Genomic DNA, 20,058 nt, shown 5'->3' with positions numbered 1-20,058 from the left:
GTATTTTGAGATAAATAGGTAGCACATGAAACATCATTCCAATTCCCTGGCTTCCAACCTTGTCAAATATCCCATAATATACACACCAGAAACAAACTGGCTGCCATGCCCTGCATACCAGAAAATTACCATCACAAAATCTGCCATTCCATCATACCATAAAACTACTATCACTTCTCTGCTTAAAAAAAAAAACCACCAAAAAAACAAAAACACACAATCAAGAGAAACATTTAGAATAGATCCTTTTTTTTTTTTTTTTTTGGCAAAACACAAAGATCTCACAACTAAGCAGCATGAAACGCAGGCCACCTAGGAGACATAAAAATTCCCTCATAGAAGCAGATGCCAGGATTCATTTCACCTTGATGATACTAGACCCTAATAAACTTCACTCAAGCAAATCAGAAGAGATACATGTATCTTTTACAAAAAAGGAAACAAACACACTGTGACCGCCAATTTGGGGGTGTCACTTGCTTTAAACACCAGAGGGATATTGCTAATGCTAGAGAGGTGTGAAGGTTCACTAAGCCTTCATGGTTGTAGCAGCGCTACGTTGCTTCACCTCTCCTCCTGCTATTCCCTGATCTTTTTCAGAAGAGTCTTGTAAATGATAAAAACTACTGTGTTCAGAAACAAGATGTTTCTCAGCCTGTAAAAATCTCGGAAGAGTTATTCCATGGTTGTTATTAAAGTCTTAGCAAATACCAAGGAGACGAATAACTGGTGAGTCAAAATAATTGCTGATATGGGCGACTTCTAAATACCTTTGCTTCATATAGAATTGTTCCACTTCATACTAACACTGGATAGATTTTCAGGTCAAATTTACCCCCAGGCAACTCTAATCACAAGAGCATAGACCTCTGGCCTAAACGTTTACCAAATTCAAAACAAGATGGTTTTGGTTACTAACCCTGGAATTTCACATTTCACAATGCATGGAGTTCTTTGATTATGCTGAGTACACAGCCTTGAGAAAGAGAGGAACTGTTTTACATGTGTCCTCTTAACCACAGCTAATAGCTGTATTTCCCAATGCAGCTCCATGGGGTTCCTAAGAATACCGCACATTGGGGAAGCCCCATTTAGACACTGAAATCCCTGACAATCCATGTCTACAAAATTCAGGTAATAAAGTACTCTTCAAACTACAACTCTGTCTCCTCTTTACAAAATTAAAAAGCAAATGACACCCTTTATTTCCATGAAGGTTAAGTATCTCTAGCAGTAAAACAAAACAATTTTAACTGTGAAAGGGAGAGCAAGAAGTTCGGGAGACTCAAGTGACCTTACCTAGTGAAGTTAGGGAAACAGTTATTTAGTAATGATTCTGATGAGAGGAAATCAGTAAGATAAACAGATTTTTTTCAGGTTCCTGCTATTATTCGTACTACTATTGGAGAAGAGATCTATGATAAGCAGCAGAAATACAGCACTAAATGGTGTCTCTCGTAGGTGTGGCCAAAAACCAGACAATATGTCAGTATATACAAAAATACAATGCAGATACCAAGTTAGCACTGTTATTTGGAATACAAATATAATTTTGTAGCTTACTCTGATCCTTCTTTATACACTTGAAAAGACAACAAAAGGAGCTAGTTTTCTTTCCCCTCTGTCCTTACGAAAACGGTTTCAGGTATCACTGTGATGCGGTCATCAGAGTCAATGTGGTACAGTGGTAGTCTTCTGTAGTCTTGCAAAATCTGCACCTTCACTACCTGGGATACCTTTGTCCCGTACAATATTTCAAGCCATCCACTGCTCCCTTGCTATATGCCAGTCCAGTAAAGCTGGTCACGGGGGTCTTTCTACACATTTACCAAGCTCTCCTTGACTTGAAGTCCATTCGAACCACTAGTTTTCTCTCTCACCAAGCTCTCTGCCAGGTTAAACTCTGCACACAGTCCAGCTAATCTACAACTAGCTTATATAGATACTCCATGGGAAAATTCTTTAATTTCAGGCTCCTTTTACCAAAATCATGCATTACCTCCTCAGCCATCTAACAGATTTTCAGCCACTGCTACCACTACAGAATACTTTACTGTATTAACAGCAATGAAAAAAAAAAACACAACAAACTAGCATTCAGTCTAACAAAGGAAATGAATTGTCATTTATATCTACCTACCACTAGGACTTCATCAGGTAACTATGGAAACCACAGAGCAGATGACACAGCTTTAAAAAATTAGTATAGTATCAAGCCCATTCTTAGCACTCAACAAAAAACAAATAACCCCCCACCACACACACAGAGGAAGTGTTGTCTTTCAGAATTAAAGAATAATGAGCTACTTCACAAGAAAAATATTAAGATATTGTCAACTGACCATAAAGGAGGGGAAAGCAAAGTCTCCTTCAACTCCAAAAAGTTTATCCCTCTGAAAGGTTCTGTGCAATGAAATAGTTTGGTTAGTGTCAAGTATTTTGATTCAAAGAAATCCAAAGTCCCTTTATGATACAGACAAGTACTTTGCTCAATAAAAACTTTCTTTTTTTTTTTTTTTTGCCCTTCCCAAGACAGCTATTATATTATAACTACTCTAATGCAAAGTAATAGTGACAGTCTAGGTTAACATTTTTTGTGTTTACTGAGATCTCAGACAGTAACTTGTTATAACAAAGCTGCCGCTGTATGCATACAGCTTCCCATTCATTTGAACTCTGTTAGAAATGAGCTTTTTTTCCATAGAAGTAGATAGAAATGAGCATGCCTGTTAAGAAAAAGTCTGGATAAGGCACTCTTACCCTCTTCTACTACCAATTGATATATTTTTCCCATATGCCTTACTGCTCAGCAGGACAATGTCCCTCTGCCTCAAGAGACACAGGATGACCAGTTGCCTGTGCCACTGTCTGCAAGTAAGGCAGCCTTTCAAAGTCTCAGAAAAGAAATTTGTTAAAAGTCATCCTATTCCTTCCTCGTAACTTCCCAGGAAGATTTACAATGAAGGCTGGTGAAAAAAACAGGGGCTTTACCACAGAAAAACCTTGTAGAACTTGCAGGAAAAATGGCTTGAGACTCTCAAATTCAGAACGCAGGTACATGCAACCACACCCAGGAACAATGATGGCCATACTGAGACACTGCAGAAAAAAAATGAGGACAGTATTTGTGCTCATACAGTGTCCTACCTGATTCATTATCTAACATCTGAAACAACATCTGCAGAAAGCATCAGGTACAAACAAATGCAAAATGAAACTTATTTTCATAATCCTTAGTTAATATTTGGCTGTCCCTACTTGGCAGAAGTTGGTAGCCAGCATCCTCTAAATTTATGTAAACAAAGAAGCACTGGTAAACCAAATCACACTAAGTAATGGTATGGCAATTCCACATGCGCTGTTGGTAGGAAACTGCATGCCTTATGCCCCTTCTTTGCTTCATCAAGTAATAAAGTTTTGCATTAATTGCCTGATAAAAAAATGTATCACAATATTAGCACAAAGTCAGTCAAAGACGGTAGCAACAATTTACCAAAAGGTATAATTACGAAAACGCAGTAGAAACATCCCATATTCTTTTCTCCTTGTATTGGGTTTGTTATCTCTCTAAATATTCGAGAGAAATTCTAATGAATATTGTAAACTTGAATCAAGCACAAATTACATATAGCATCATACAGCTGTTACTCTAGCTCTTTTTTTGAAACTAGGCAGTATCACTGTCTGTCTTTCACATGCAGGGGAAAAAAAAAAAAAAATAAATAAAAAGACTTTGCTAATGGTCACCCTGAACTGGGTGAATACATGTCAGATTTCTGTTTTTAAAAATTTTAAGAGAGAACACAATATTTTTGCATATAAAACAGGAATATATTCATTATTTCTACATTCTGAGGAGACTGACATCCTTCTTGTAGGCAACCTTTCTGTTCAAAAATCTATTTCCCATAAATCAATTAAAATTTTTCAAAGTTGATAACTTCCATAGGGTCAACATATTTCTAATGATAACAACAATGAAGGCCTCAATAAATAAGGTTGCCAGTCCCCTGATTTGGAGGACACAGTTTTAGCTTTAATTCCATTAAATCACACCAGTATATTAAATCACTAACTGGATGTTCTGAGTAACCTTACACCATATTTGGCCTTACATCAAATTGGACCTTTGAGGCTAAATGATGGAAGTTACTGCTCTCCAAATTCTGGTGAACATAAATATTTGGGGGGGGCAGGGTGGAGGGGTGGGAAATTCTGCTTCTATATGCAGATATCCCAGTCATATAACATGATTTTATAAGATCACAATTACAACAGGATACAAATACCCTGACACATTTTCCTTAGTTGCCCTCATAACATCAAGATGTGGTAGGAAGAGAAGCAGGAACACATTTTGTAAATTCAGCATTAAGATCCAAAGAAATAACTGCTTCCCAGGACCACAGAAGCACTTAATTCCTGTTCGGACTTCGAGAACTGCCCAATATCACGTAAAAAGTAGAATTAGGAATTTGAAGCAGATTCTTACCCTTTACTGAACTAATGTGCTAACTAGAAAGCACCATATTCTGTTCTAATTGAACTGAAATTGTAAGGAGAGTTCATTCTACCAGAACACAATAGATCTTCCTGGCTGGTATGGAAGTCTAGAGAGTTTAGGTTCCTACTTCACCTGAATGCCTTACTAAGGCCCACTGCTGATCTGAAACATGCTTAAGAAAATTGCAAAGAGTGCACATGTGTATCAAGGTATGAACACATGGCTGCGTCCTGAAAAATATTTTTTTAAAATATTGGATATTGAGGTTTTTATTACAATTAAGATTAAGTTGCATTCATAATTACTATATCAATACATTCTTGAAAACTGAACTCCAGCTTTGTGATTAATAAATCAATTCAAGCACCACAGATGACAATTGGTAAACACAGGGAGTTTCAGACACACTAAAATTAATGTAATTATTGTCAACATGCTGCTGCTTAAAGAATACAATCTCACAAAACCTATTTGCGCAGTCAATATGTTTTGAATAATACATCACATTGTCGTAGGGAGAACATTTCTCAAAATCGAATCCTTTAAACAGAAACAAGTATACCGCTTAACATTATTCCAAGTAGTTTATAGATTAGAATTTCCTGTATTCATGGAGCAGTAGATAATGTGCTAGTGACTGAGCCTCACAGGTTTATCTCCCAGGAGAAAAATCTAAGTTTTATAATGGTTTTGAACTTTCTTGTCTATATAGATACTTTATAATCTTACTTCTCAAACTCCAAATAAAAGTAGCTGTTCAAATTTGAGACCTCCTCAAGAGACAGCTCTAAACTCAGGGAGTAAACTCAGTATTTGGATATTTACTGGGAAGCCTTTCCTCAAGCAGTATTCCAGATGGTACCATTCTTTTACCAAATCAAAGATAAATATGACAATACAAACTCTCCAAGACCTAAGAGTGTTGCCTGTAAAATTAGACTAGAAATGTCTCTTACGCCTATTATTCTATATGAATGTAGCTTCACTGCACTATAGATTTTTCTGTCAAATCTCACTGTCACTACTCCATGACCATTTATTTGAAAGCAACACACAAGGATGCTCTGTCCCAGGGAGCTCTAAATTTGCTGCACAGAAAAATGAGGGGCAAATATTTTAACACCTGTTCAGCTGTGGTAGTAAGTTAAAATATGGGTTTTATCCTATATGTTTAACAGCATGTGCAGCAGTTAAACAGAATCACTCTTTTAGAGCAATTTACTATATTTAGGAACAAAAATATATTTCCTTATTAACTGAGTCTTCTTTAAGGTATTTCTGAACTTAGAAGCATATCACCATGTAATTAGAATGTAATTAGAAAACTGTTTAAATTACTAGATGTTACAATCCAAAAAAGAACCAAAACAAAAACACATTCCCAGGAACTAAAATTGAATCACTTGCTGCTTGTCAGGGATAACCTGCCAAGCTATTAGCTTGCACTTTGAAGGTTTGCATTTGTTGAATGGCTGACCTGCACAGTGCAGAGTCTTCACATGAGAAATGGCTTTCAAGCTCAGCTGCCTTCTAAGTGCCATCCATCATCAGAGGAAACTGATTATTCCCTTTACAGTCAGAGACTTTGCCAAATTCTTCTGGCTCTGTTCCATCAGTCACACCCACACCACCCTGGGGAAAAGCAAACCCTGGCTCTGTATCTCACTCTTTCTGAAGTGCGGAATGAAAAGCAATTACCGTTTGATGCCATTTCTAAGGAAACTGAGGTGGAAAGACAGCTCTATCATTTACCAGTCTGTAGTTCACAGGGGGCAGATAAAGGCAGACCACGAATTTAAAAGAGGAGGAGAGTTCAGCTGGGAAAATATCATGTTTTACATAACACAGATCCATAAACAAACCGACATGCAGCAGGCTGCCCTTTAGAAGCCCTTCTAAAAATACATGTACACACACACTTGTCACTGATACCAAACACCATCAGGGTTATTCCTTGCTGTCCCGGAACTCAGTCTTACAAGATGGTCTAGTAAGGCTGTTTTGCTTTCTGATAAGGTTTCTTCCCTGCTGTTTGTTTATACTCAAGACTTATAAATATGATTCCCTTTTCAAATCAAAACATCCGCTCTTTCATTCACAGTACAATGAATAAATTGTGGAGGAGATGTATTTACAACTAGAAAACAAAACCAAAATGCTGCCAAACGTGGCCTTTGTCTACCCATTACTGCCCTGCAGACCCTGCAAAGTGGCCTGTCAGGTTCAACCTTCACTCCCAGTGCCCTTTGAGCAATATTTGTACCACTGCAGGACACTGCTACAAAACTCACCACAAACAGCACGATTCTGCCCCACAATCAACAGGAATTAAAAGCTAGCTGCATCCCAAGGATGCTAGTTGCATCCCCTCCAAGCAAAAGGGAGAACAAGAGAGAGAGGTCACAGGATTATCAGCTCATTGTTCAAATCCAGCTCAGAAAACAAGACATTTGGAAGTACCTTTATTGTCTTTTTTAACTGGAAACTAAGTGCCTAAGGAGGAAGTTTCTGGTCAATGCTTCCTTGTGTGTTTGTGGTCTGTGTTCAAAACAGAGCAGTCACTTTCTGCAGAGAAGCACAACCAGCTGGGCTTGGTTCTTTTCACATTCCCTTACATTCCAACTTAATTCTTGTAGCCCCCAGCATGCAAAGGTTTTTATAATAGGTTAAGGATGATTAGACCTATCTGGGTCCATTTGCCATTTTGCTGCAATCTGGCTGTCTGAGTGACACACACCATTAAACAGCTTAGTGAGAACTCAGCAAGAGAAATTTGAAAATATTATCCGTAAATTGAAGAACTTTTAAAAGTGTTCTGTCACTAGAAACACATGCATGTCAGGGAGGCACCTGGCAAGAAGAGGTCCACTGTGTTGGAGCTGCTGCCTCCCCCACCCCGTGACAGGTGGATATCATGTGCATCCTGTGAATCTCGACTCAAATCAGAGTGGGAAAATGGCTTAACCCTTCCCTTAATCCCAGATAAACTCCTTCCCTGGAAACCGTGCAGCAGCATCGGCAAACATTAGGTAATAAAGGGGAAGAAATAAAGCTGGGGTGAGAGACTGGTGGGCATGAGGAGAGGGGTAGAAATCTCAAGTGTAATAAAGGAGGAGATGATGTCCTACCTGCCTGGCCATCACTGACTAGGAACCAAAATTCAGTCCAAACACTGTTTTTTTCCCCCACCAAGAAGGGCCATTTCATTCACAGAAAACTACCTGTCTTTGAATGGTTAACAAAATGCAAGACAAATGTTATGTTAAATTATAAAGTTTAAGTTATTCAGAAGCACAGAGAGGGCATTAACCACAGAATTTTTACACAAAACTCCATTTTCAACCCTCCCCCAAGCTGAGCAGACTCAGTCTATGTTAATTTAATTACTTTCAAATAAGTAAATTCCATTCTAAGTGGGACTAATCTATGCTGCTTCAGACTAATTACTACCTTGGTTCCAAAGGTGGTTCCTTTTTTTTCTCCCTCCAAAAAAAGATTAAAACTGAGTATTTATTCTCCAACATTTGAGCCTCCAGTTGTCTGACAGGTCCACCGAATGAACCCTTCTATCATGGTAATACAGACACAGTAGCAAATTCAAGGCTAACTCAGTCTTGCTTTTCCTGCATTTGTTCTGCGTTTTCTATGCTATGCTATAATTGAGGCTGTTAGCTAATGACTTCAGTACACTGGTTAGTAGAGTTACTTGTGTTTTTCGTAATTAAACTAAATCTTCTCTAAATCTAAAGGAAGAACATACGGTAACATGTAAAGAGATATTTAGGTTCTGAACACAGGTGTGCCAACACTCATATGCCCATTGTTTCAAGGAATATTGCCTGCTCCAGAGTATTGTACAATCAAAAACCATCAGGTGATAACGTTTATTAATCTAGTGAGATGTTTATCATTTTGTCCTTAAGCACACTGTAGTACACCAACATCCCAAAGGATGAACATACCTCATGTAAAACTAAATCTGGTACAGAGAAGGCTTTCCTTGTAGTAAGAGCATCTGGATCTGTAGCACAGACAGGAAAATTATTTCTTTTTTCATTCCATACTTGCTCCACTGTTTTTGCTTCTCACCTTAGACAAAGCATATCACCAATTTCTAAAAATTAAAAATAAAAAACCTTGGCTTTATTCTACCCTTCAATAACAGTTTTTTTTCCTTTCTGATTTGAACATAATAAGCATCCGGTATGACTATGTAAATTAATACTAAAGGCAGAGGTGAAGGAGGGAAAGGAAACACAATCTTGCATTAATCCCACAGGTGGAATTAAAGATGCCAAGACAGAGCTTCAGATTAATGGCACTCACAGTATATTGGTCTAGCACTATGGAACATTAAGATCACATCAGCAGACCAGGCTTTGTTCAATAAATAAATAAATAAACAATCCACAAGGCAGGTTTTCATTAGCTATTTGGCATGCTAGTGAGAGTAATCAAGGAATATAGATATAAACAACAGTTTTCTATTACTCCCCTCTCTCCTTTCCCAATAAACGAGGTACTGGAAGAGTGCTCACTGTAATAAATATTTTAAAAAAAAAACCAAACCTCTACAATGCAAGCACTAAAATTTGGGGGTTTAGTCTTAGGTAAAAAGGCAAAGGAAAAAAAATTACAAATAAGCCAAGCTCATACAGACTCTTTCACACAAGGGCCGACTGTCGCATTTAACAAGCACAAGCAAAAAGGGCTCATTTATATTTCTCTGTCACTAACAATCACAGCTGAAATGTATCTTTAGGAGTCTGATCCAAAGTTCAGAAGACTTTCAATATACTGCTCATTCACAGACCCCATACTCCCCACTTCTTTTTTACATCTCCCAATTTATGTAATAGACCAACTTAATCTGATGCTCGAGAACACCACAATGGGGGCTGAAGAAACACTGAATACTGCTTTGAAACACCACTGCTTTAAAGGCAAAAATTAGCTTTACATTAAAAAAAGAAAAACATACTCACCAAAACAAACACAAAACTGCTTGCACAATCCCAGCAACTCCTGTTCACACAGGACTCGCATTAAGCACAGAAGCTAAAGCTCACAATTTCTGGCATATCATCAGAGCATCTATTTTTGCTTTGTATCTCAGAAATGAGAATTTTCAGCATCAGCTATACGTCACGCATGCCAGAGCATCATTTGTTACACAGCATAACTCCCTACTCAAGACTCTGCCACCATAGTCCATGCTGTTTAATACTGCTCACAATATAGTACATAAACACGTGTCCTCCTCCCCCCACACACTCCTTTATTTAATCACAAGCCTCGTATCTGAAGTGCAACAATATTCTCACAACATAAACCATACAGATTAAAATCCATTTCATCTTGAGAATGATTAAAGGAGTTTGTAAATAAGCCAGCTAATCCAACAAAAATATGATAGCACTTTATTTCATGGCTAACTCTTGCTATGTCTTCATCAGGAACAAATCCTCACCTACTTGCATATTTTTAGCACATAAAGTACTTGTCAAGCTCCAAAAGATATTTTCCCTCCCCAAGCCCCCATGTCACAGCCTGAAATCTAAACCAGTAGCCCAAATCATACAGCAGATCTTAACCATAGAGCCCTACTAGTTTCAAAATGCATCTGACTAGGCCACTGATAGCAGCTTCTTATACCAGTTACACAACAACTTGAATGGAAATGAAACAAGCTGAACAAGTACAACAAAAGCTCACAAGTTTTTAAGCAGTACATTTTGCTAAGAAACTGCCCCAGTCAAACAGTCAGATTTCTGTTCTCTCTCAAAGCACTAATGACAACATCACCCTCAGCCATATCATCTAAAGCACTGACAACTACATCTGTACATTCTGAGATCTAACCCAGTTGAGCTTTGAAATAAAAGTAAAGCAACAGATAAAACAAGCAGCATGTGAAACTGAGATAAAGAATATCCAAGAAGAAAAGTCACATTGAAGAATCATGAATTAGTAACAGAAGTTGACATAAATCTGAAGATACATACTGGTTAGAAAGGTCTTAAGCGCACTGGTCTAGCATAAAGATTAGCTTCCTCTAGTCCACAATAATTATGGTTTCATCTGCCCTGAAGTCACAACAGAAAGCATTCAAATGGCAAAAGGACTTTATGTGTTTACACACTTTCTTCTGTGTAAATAGCACACTAAAACCCCGTGTCATATTTGTGATCCAGCAACAAATACAAATGAACCCTATTTACATCAGGTAACCAATATAACTGATTACCTGTTAGTGTTGATAAATGCATTTATATGATCAGGTGTAGAAATACAGTAAATCACATATAGATGACACCAAAAGAAGGGTTATTACTGAACCTGGTCTAACAGTTCTCTTGTCTCCACCTGTCTCACATCTCACCTCAAAGGTATCTGCCAAAAAGCTCAGAAAACAAAATCATTGGATCAAACTCTTCACAACTCATAAAATGACTTCAAAATCTTCAATCCATTCTTGCATATATTACTAAAACTTTGGACATCAGATTTATCTAGTCTAAAACGTGGTCAGACATGAAGCAAGTGATGATTTGCAGTATAGCTGATCCTTTGCATTTAAACCTCCAGAGGAAAAATCTGCTGGTGCCAAGGACTAGTTAACTCCAGACGGCTGAATGCATATAAGAATTTTGGCGAGGTATACACTTCCTGGGACTCTCCCAAAAACTTAACAGGTTCTTACAAGCTCTTATTACAAATCACTGATATACATTCTTTGGGCAATTTAAGCATGCCTAGTATAGGGGCTTTGCATATGTCTACTGCCTGAACAATGCGCTGAATAACATCATCAAATGTATTAACAATGTATTTTCCCAAATACTGCAGATTAAAAAGCAGGTGTTAATACACAGAGGTATTTCCTCTGAAGATATCAAATGTGGAGAATTAAAACAGGAAAAGCAATTTGCAATGGCGTGAAGAGGTGCATATTGAAAAAAATATATCAGCATCCACAGACGTGTGAAACTAAATGCTTTCCAATGCAAAAAATGTGGCTTGTTCTCCATAGAACAGAACAGAACAGCAGTCCTTGCCCTAGAGGTTTACTACCCCTGGATAACATCCACAAGTCATTTTTCAAACATGTCACAGGAATTTGTAGACTCTGCTACTTGAAGATGACATCGAAGAGAAGATCATCTTTTTTTCAACTGTGAAAAATCAGTATTTCTGGGATCCTGTCAGTGAAATTATGCAAAGAAATAATACTGACAACTACTTTTTGTTAATTATGCCTTGGTTTCAGCATGAATACCACAAGAAATGCTTCATTTATTCTTTTAATTCACTTTAGACTGTCATTGTTAAAATTACAAAAATGTAATGCAGACAATTCCAGAAGACTGTGTCTAACTGCCAAAGACTTGAAAACAAGCTCCATTTTGAATCTGTCACTTATATAGAGCATTCCACAATCACCATGCTATTCAGAGCTGATCTGCAAATAAGAAAGAAGTTCTGGATTTGGGAGAAGCCATATGGCAAAAGTTAAATATTTTGGTATCTAAATACCTATCGTAGCTTAATTCAAACTTCTCACATTCTTCTTTAGAAGTTAGATCCAGAGACCATTCATAACTGGAGAATTTTTCCACTAATTTTTAGGGACAATGATCAGTGAATGAATTTTTTTGACAACAGCATGACATTTCAAAGCTGCCTTACAGAGCTGCCTGTATTTTCAGAACAAAGAAATTGTATATTTCGTTTATACATGCACTCAGGCAATCAAAAAACATTCAAAATTATTTCAGAATGAGTAAGACAAGTTTTAGGTAGGTATGAGTATCATCTTATTATTTCCAGACTTATTTATGTTTAAAGAGATCTGCAACTTGAATATGCTGCATATAAAAAATAAAGCATTTACATCCCATTTGACAATGACTTTACGTTAAATTATTAAAGAACAACAGAAAAGCTGGTTTAGGACTGGATATGCTACCAAAATACACATAGCTAGTTTTTTACTGGGCCATAACTAATGATCACTGCCATACACTGTACTTTATGTCTCCATAACACTATTAGTAGAAAGCTGCAACATAAACATTTATAAAGCAGACAGAATATACCAGCTTAACCACTAATGCATGTAATTGCCAATACAGAGCCATATGCTGAAATTTCACCTCTCTTTACAGTAAACTTTTACAAGCCAGGCAAATCAGACAGTTCTATAGCCCACAGTCTTCCAAAATTGCTTACAAAATAGAAAACTGGAATCAGCTGCCAGTTCAATTGGTTTTACAACATTCTAAATAAAACAAAGGACGTCTATTGCCCTGACTTGTGAAAGAGCTCTAATGAATGCCAATTATAAGAGCAATTAGAGGATCAAATCTAACATCAAAGGTTTCTCTGTAAGATATTAGCTCAGTGACTGTTTTGTTGTGGGTTTTTGTGTGTTTTGTTTTTTTGTTTTTTGGTTTTTTTTTTTAATAAGCTAATTAGTTATGGATGTTGAACAAGAAACAGATGATCCAGACACAACAGTTCCACAAAAATGTTTGCTGTTAAATCCCATTAATAATTTAATCCCTATAAACTATTTTTTTGAAAATCACAAATGAGAGCAATAACCCTAGCTTTCCAATAAGGATTCTGTCTGTGACTGTCAAATCCTTCAACTATATTAACAGTAACAACTTATGAATGAGAACATACGAAATATTCCAAGTAAGATAGGCTTCTGCACAGTTCTTTCATGTCCAGTTTTTACCAATATTCCCTCTGGCAGAAGCTATGTTGTCGATCAAATATAAGATAAATCTGCAGGGACTGAACAACAGGAAGACAGAAGGAATTCCTTTGTAAGATAGCGAAGTTGCCTCTTTGTGTAAGAGTAGAAAACACAGCACTGAGAAGAGGATGCTTCAGCTGACAATTCCCTTTCCAAGCAGGCAAGCCTGGCCACCAGCACAGTCAGGACAAGAAAAGGAGTTGCAGCATTTCTGACAACTGGCTCAGAAGTCATCTATCACACCAGTCCAGTTTAAGTTCTCATCCTCTTAAAAATCTGAATAACCAGTTATGATTGTCTCCTATATTGTAGATGAAGTACTATATGCAAGGTTTGAGCAAGGTAAATAATCATTCAAAAGTGGTAAAATGACAGAATAAATGTCATATATGTGATCCTAATTGGGATTCCTTAGATGCAGACATAATGATAGTATGTGACTGTGTAATGAAAGACTTTTCTACAGGCTATTGCCTGTGCATGGATGCTTTTCACTGAATGGGCAACTTATTTGATGGTCCTCTGTAAACCCTGGTGCATGTAAACTCTTCAAAGCAGAATTTGAAGACAGAGGATGCTCACAAGAGAAAGCTCTGTGGCAGCTCTCACCAGAACACTTACGGCCCACAAACTCCAGTGTATTTCAAAATTAAATTTCAAAAATAGTGTTGTCCTCATTTTACATTTATTTACTGTGGCTACTCAACATTAGCAAAGAACTGGAGGTCCCAATCTGAAATTATTATAATCTTCAAACCTTTAAAGCTGCCTACACTAGTGAGAGGTAGCTTAAACTCTACTACACTTGAACAGTCCATTCAACTGATTTACTGCGGGTGCAGTAAACCCTGGCAGAAACTACAGGAACTATCTGCCAAGGAAACATGTGTCTAAGGCCTCAGGTGTTATTTCCTAAAGATCTATAAAATGTAGAGTACTTTATGCTCAAAGCAAGCTGCCCTTGATTTCAGGTGTGAGAGTCAGCATTTACTCAAATCAGAGCCAAGAGCTGAAGTTGAGTATTCCTAACACCAGCAAAAAGTTTACTACGGCACCTTTACCAGTATTAAGTAGGAAAAATGGTAGAAAAATCGCATTCTTCACAATAATATTTGATTGCTGAACTTCCATTTCAGGCTCTGGAAAGAGCAAAAAGTTCTCAGTACTGTTACAAAGTAAATAATTTAAGTAAATATTTTCTCTTTAGCATTTTCACACATCTGAAAGATAGTATATTTGTGTTGTGTAGAAATATCTGTTCTTAAAAATAGTACAGCTATGTTTGTCTGCAAATCACAACCCAACTAACTGAAACACATCAATACTTTAGGCTAGACCTCCCTCACACCTCAGCTCTCTCATCTCCCAAATCCACATTTTTCTTCCATTTGGCACACACAGCAAGCTCAAACTATTCAGTTCAATTTGGTTATTTAATTCAAACAGTCCCTGGGACCATGATCACTTACACATGTACAGAGACCTAAAAAAAAAACCCAAAAAAACTCCACCACGCACAAAAACCCCACCACACCCCATGGAGAAGCAAGCCACATCAAATCCTTCGGCTACTGCTTAGACAGGAAGAGTCCAAAGCAAGCATCAGGCAACACAGATAGAAGTTATTACATGAATCCTCAGCTTTCCTCATGGCTGAGGAAACTCTTTATGCTCATTAAAACTACAAACTACTAGCTAATAGGAAAGTGAACATGAAAGCCTCTGTTAACAGGATACTCCAAATAGCTTACTGAGTAAGTTACTTCAAATATCTTAGGACACAAGTTCTAGAAAATCTAACAGAACTTTTAACAGTAATACCTGTCAAGAAGTCACAAAAATATTCTGACCATGTTCATATACTAACAACAAGCGATGCAGAGGCAGCCAGACATTCCACCAAGAAAGACCAGAGAAGGGCAGTAATAAAAAGGCACAAGATGGAAATCAAAGAGATTTGCAGGAGTTGCCTTTCAACATCCCATTTGGGGCTGATGCCACAAATCTCTGAATCCTTATGAGCCCACATGACCTCTGAAACCTCACACTACTTCTGACCACCTTATGTTGAATGCTCTCCTACCCACAAATTGTCCTGGAGTGTCTTAAAGCATGGTAACATGACAATGGAGGTGTACACACACACTATTGCTGGAATGGAGTTGTCTGCCATATGGTTTACTTAAACCAGAAGTTTCTGTGCTCGAATTTGTCTGCACTCATCAGCATGTATGATCCACAAGCAAGTTCATAATATCAGGCATGGGACTGCACAGTTTTTCTTAATTTAGAAGACTCTTAATATAATGACAATTTTTGTGATTCTATGTATTCCTGTTTTTTTCCAACTTCTTTACTCCTCTTAAGCCCCTGCTACCCATGTTATACTGTTGTAATGAGTGTCAGGGTTCAACAAACAGAACTGAAATTAGGCACATGAAAATACCACATAAACTATTAAAACTCTTGCAGCGATTTTAAGACATTAATTTCAGCAAAAATCTTAGGTCTATGAACAAACAATTCAAGAAGCAATAGGAAAAAAAAAATATACTGGCTTTGCTACTTTGCAAATCAAAATCTTCATAAGATCCACCCCACAGAGCCATCCAACTTTATGAAACTGCAAACCACTCAGATATATCTTAACAAAAGCAACTCCTTAAACGAATCACAACCACTTAAGAATTATGTTAGCCTGTTCATTATTGTGGACTGTACACAATAATGTACTGCCTAGCTAGCATGGATAGATACTTCTGTTACACCTGGATTGTACAGAAATTCTTGCTTTATAGAAAACAAGTCTCCTCCTTTTTGGGGAGTGTTTTTTTTTTTTTTTCTACTGAAGCTTACAAATACAAGCCATTTTGGATCCATACCAAAATTAACATGTCTAATATTCAGTGAGAGGGGTTCTCAGTGTTCTTTGACATCAGGCTCCTTTTGGGCTGGTTCAAATCAAGTGACTAAATCAGATTACCTTTCTTAACTAACAAATGATTTTTAGAAGTAGCCAAGTTCTAGGTGATCAAGTATTAAATCAATATCAAGTAGAAACATTGAATTGTAAGAATAGACACTTTGCACACCTTTAAATTTAAAAGTATCTACATGTTAACTGAAATGTTTTTGACAGTAATACACAATTCAGTTAGTCATACTGATACAAGATACCTAGAAGCCCTCATTTAAGCTAGGTGAAGAATCAGAGTGAGAGCTGAAACACCAACAGAGCACAACCACATGCCACTGCGCTGGGAAGGAGGAGAGATGTTGTCCTAGAGTAAAACATGGTAGTCCCATGTCATGTCAGGTATCCCTGGGGTGCTATGTAGATTCGGATCCTATGCAGAGAAGGAGGCAAGACTGTCTTCTGAAAGTAAAACTAATCCTGGAATTAAAAAAAAAGCCCTGGGTATACATTAACGGTAATCACTAAACTGGGTCATCTGCCCATACAGGATACAATATGCAGACAGACTTAAAAATATTTCCTGTTTCCAAGCAATACATATAAACTCAAGCCTTGTCAACAGCCTGACCTATGGACTAAACGGATGCAAGTGCAAGAAAACCTTTTATTTCTGTGCCACCCATTTCCCAGTTTACGACATCAAAACATCTAATTTGTTCACCACTGCAGTTTAGTTGTTTTTAAATCCTTCTTGTACTACAAGGAGATCTTTCACCATGCTCTTTACACTTTCGATCCAGAGCTCTATACAATCCCATATATTCTCCTTTCACAGGTTGTCACCACACTCAATATGTGTTTTAGGACCGGAAAAGCAGCAGGATGCTGCACTGCCAGTTTTGACACTAGTAGTATGATGCTAATATTTCAAAGTCCAGGATATCAAGATTAATCTATTGCCCACACTCTATAAAAATACCTAGGATTATTGCTATGACAGAAGCCTACAGCACAGATTTGTTTTCCTTGAATGGCTGTTCTCTTTTTGAACTTGAAAAACTGAAAAAACATACTTTAAGCATGTTGACCCTAAGAGTTACCATAAATCTCCAGAAAGCCTTGCTGAAACTTGAGATACAATCACACTTGAATTTTAAGAGTCCTACTCATTATCTAGATCAGCAGTGTGTTCCATCTAAAATTATACATAGTGTTTTCTTCAGGACATTTGTATTTCTCATCACAGAAGACAAGAGAACAATAATAGGAAAAGCCTCCTTTGTAAAACATACTAAGTATTTTTAAAAAAATCACAGGACATTACATGACATCATTGCAATGCAGCAGATTAAGAGAAACAATTTTGAATAGGATTCATCTTTGATCCAGAGGAAGATACCAGACCTTATTTAACCCAAGAGGTTTTGGTACATTTTTATTTTTATCATGTCAAATCTGTACAAAATCTTAAAAAACAATCTAGAAATCTGGGCATGTGGACAGTCAGAGAGCGGTCACAGGGAAAGAGTATTCGTGAAAGACGGGAGAGACTGAAACCGCATCCTTGGTTAAAAGTGCAGTCTCAGATTTGCAATAGCAATGCAGTGGCATTTCTGTCAAAAAAAGCCATAAAAAGAGACAAAGTAGTAATCCAGTGTTTTGACATCACACCTCTAACTTGTTTTCTCCAGAGGAATTAAAGCTGGGATCTGGTACAATGACCAACCATGGTCAGTATTTTCAAATTCTTGCTTTCATCAATTATGTTATCATTAACTTCTGTAAATGAACTGGAAGATGTGGAAAGACATCTGCATACAGTTTCAAAGAAAAACACTGAAGTGATATGGAGCTGCAGAAATTAGGAAATAGAACTGTAAGAATAAGTGACAAAATCCTGCATTTGCAAGGTTAACTAAATTGTGGTGGAAAAATAGCCGTATGAAGGAGACTACAAAAAAAAAAAATATCAGCAGCTGAAACAGGCAACTGAAGAAAACACGTGAAAACAAGATAGAATATTTAAAAATTTTATCCAATTAAAAAGAATCACAGGAAGGAAAAAAAAATCCCTTCAAGCATAGACAAAAAACTAATAAGCAGCCACCAATAATCGACAGCAGTAATATATAGAAAAGCTACCAAGGGAACAAGCACAGTTGATGAAGCAACGCTGGGAAGCTTCCCAGTAATAGATAGAAGATGCTAAAATTCTTTCATGTATTAATAACCTTCTAGACAGACATTAATGCATAGCTGCTTTCAAGTGGAAAACAGCAGAGACAACACACAAGATTTCCAATTCCATTAGTTTTTTGTTTTAATTTATAGAGAGTGCTAAAGCATACAAAGCTATTTAAAAAAAAACAAACACAAAAGTACATACAAGAAAAAGAAGAGGCAAGTCTGAATCTTGTGCACACAGAGAAAAGGGGCACTTAGGACACTGCTCAACCAATAACATTGAAATGACATCTGAAAAATAACAAGCGCAACTGGGATCATAAGCCTTTCCTTAAAAAACAAAACAAAACAAAACAACGCAGAACACAAGCAAACATACTATCCAGTTTTAAAGCTGCCCAGGCTTATGAAGGAATTTGCAAAAAAAATTTACTGCAAATTCTAGGAGTACCCTGTTTCCCCAAAAACAAGACCTACCCTGTAAATAAGTTCTGGCATCATTTTTCAGGATTTTTAAGGATGCTCAAAATATAAGCCCTAATGCATAAATAAGCTCTAGGTACAGTTCATAAAAAAGTCAATTTAAATAGTGTCCAGGCAGCTATACATGTAAAAAAACAATAAGTTTTGGAGCAAAAATTAATATAAGACCCTGTCTTATTTTTGAGAAGACAGGGAATATGGAATGCATAGAAGTTCTTCAAGTCAGCAGAAGACATTTAAAGCAAAGTGAGACTTCCCACAGGAAAAAAGGCAAGTTATTTGATTTACACACCCCACCCCAAAAATCTGGAACACTGAAGAGATTTTGGCAAAAAAAGGTAATTCATATATACTGTACATATATTGGACATGTCATGCTAATTCTGCTGAAGTACAATTAACTATGAGTGAATGATTGTGTCTACTGAAAAAGCAGACCGAAGAGGGTTAAAATGAAAGTTTCAAGAAAATGGAATGTGATAAAATGTGACAAATATAGAAAAGAAATAATAAATAACAGATATGAATGACTGAACTGCATGAGCATGATAAAGAACAACATTCAATTTCACAATGGTGTGCACCTGTAAGGCCACTCCAAAATAAAGTGCTGGAAGGGTTTCATCCCTTACGGCAGGGCTAAATGGATGAACTTTTAAGAGCAAGAAAAAAATATTTTTGTCAGGGGCTTTATTACAGGTAACTAACTAAAATTCATCAGACTTGAGGTGATGCGCAAGAAGGTGTTGTTTCTGACACATCATTCTCCAGTCAGCTACACGTCTTCTGCAGGGACACTAATGTCAATCTCTCTTTTCTAACCATTCATTAGATTTTGTGAAATGTGTAAAAATTTTATTAGAGCAGGCCAGCAAGTTCCAAAATCTTTGCCAGGGAGAGAGGCAAAAGGAAAAACAGGATTACTCTGCTGTAACCCAATTCCATCACAGACTAGTTTGAAAATAATCAGTTGAAAGTAATGGTCTGCCTTCATTTTCAAGACCAACCAGTCCATTAAGCACGAGAATCCTTCTCTATTCAAGCAGCAGCAACACCATCAACTGTAAAAAGATCCTCCAAAAGGCAACGGAGTACTGGAATGTTCTGTTCTACATTATGATAAAAATTATAATAGTGGAGATTCAAAGTCAAAACTGTATCTTTAGTTATTAGATATTTTAACTGAGAGGGGGAGTCACCACA

General features: G+C 37.1%; 1 protein-coding gene across 4 annotated transcripts in view; it reads right to left on the bottom strand.

The window, feature by feature from the left end:
• GULP1 (GULP PTB domain containing engulfment adaptor 1) overlaps nt 1–20,058 on the bottom strand; it is a 146,421-nt gene that overhangs the window by 111,679 nt on the left and 14,684 nt on the right. The window lies entirely within an intron of this gene.

Source organism: Patagioenas fasciata, chromosome 7 (genome assembly GCF_037038585.1).
Source record: "Patagioenas fasciata isolate bPatFas1 chromosome 7, bPatFas1.hap1, whole genome shotgun sequence".
Lineage (NCBI taxonomy): Eukaryota > Metazoa > Chordata > Aves > Columbiformes > Columbidae > Patagioenas > Patagioenas fasciata.
Note: the sequence above shows the minus strand (reverse complement) of the source record. Positions and strands in the feature narration are given on the sequence as shown.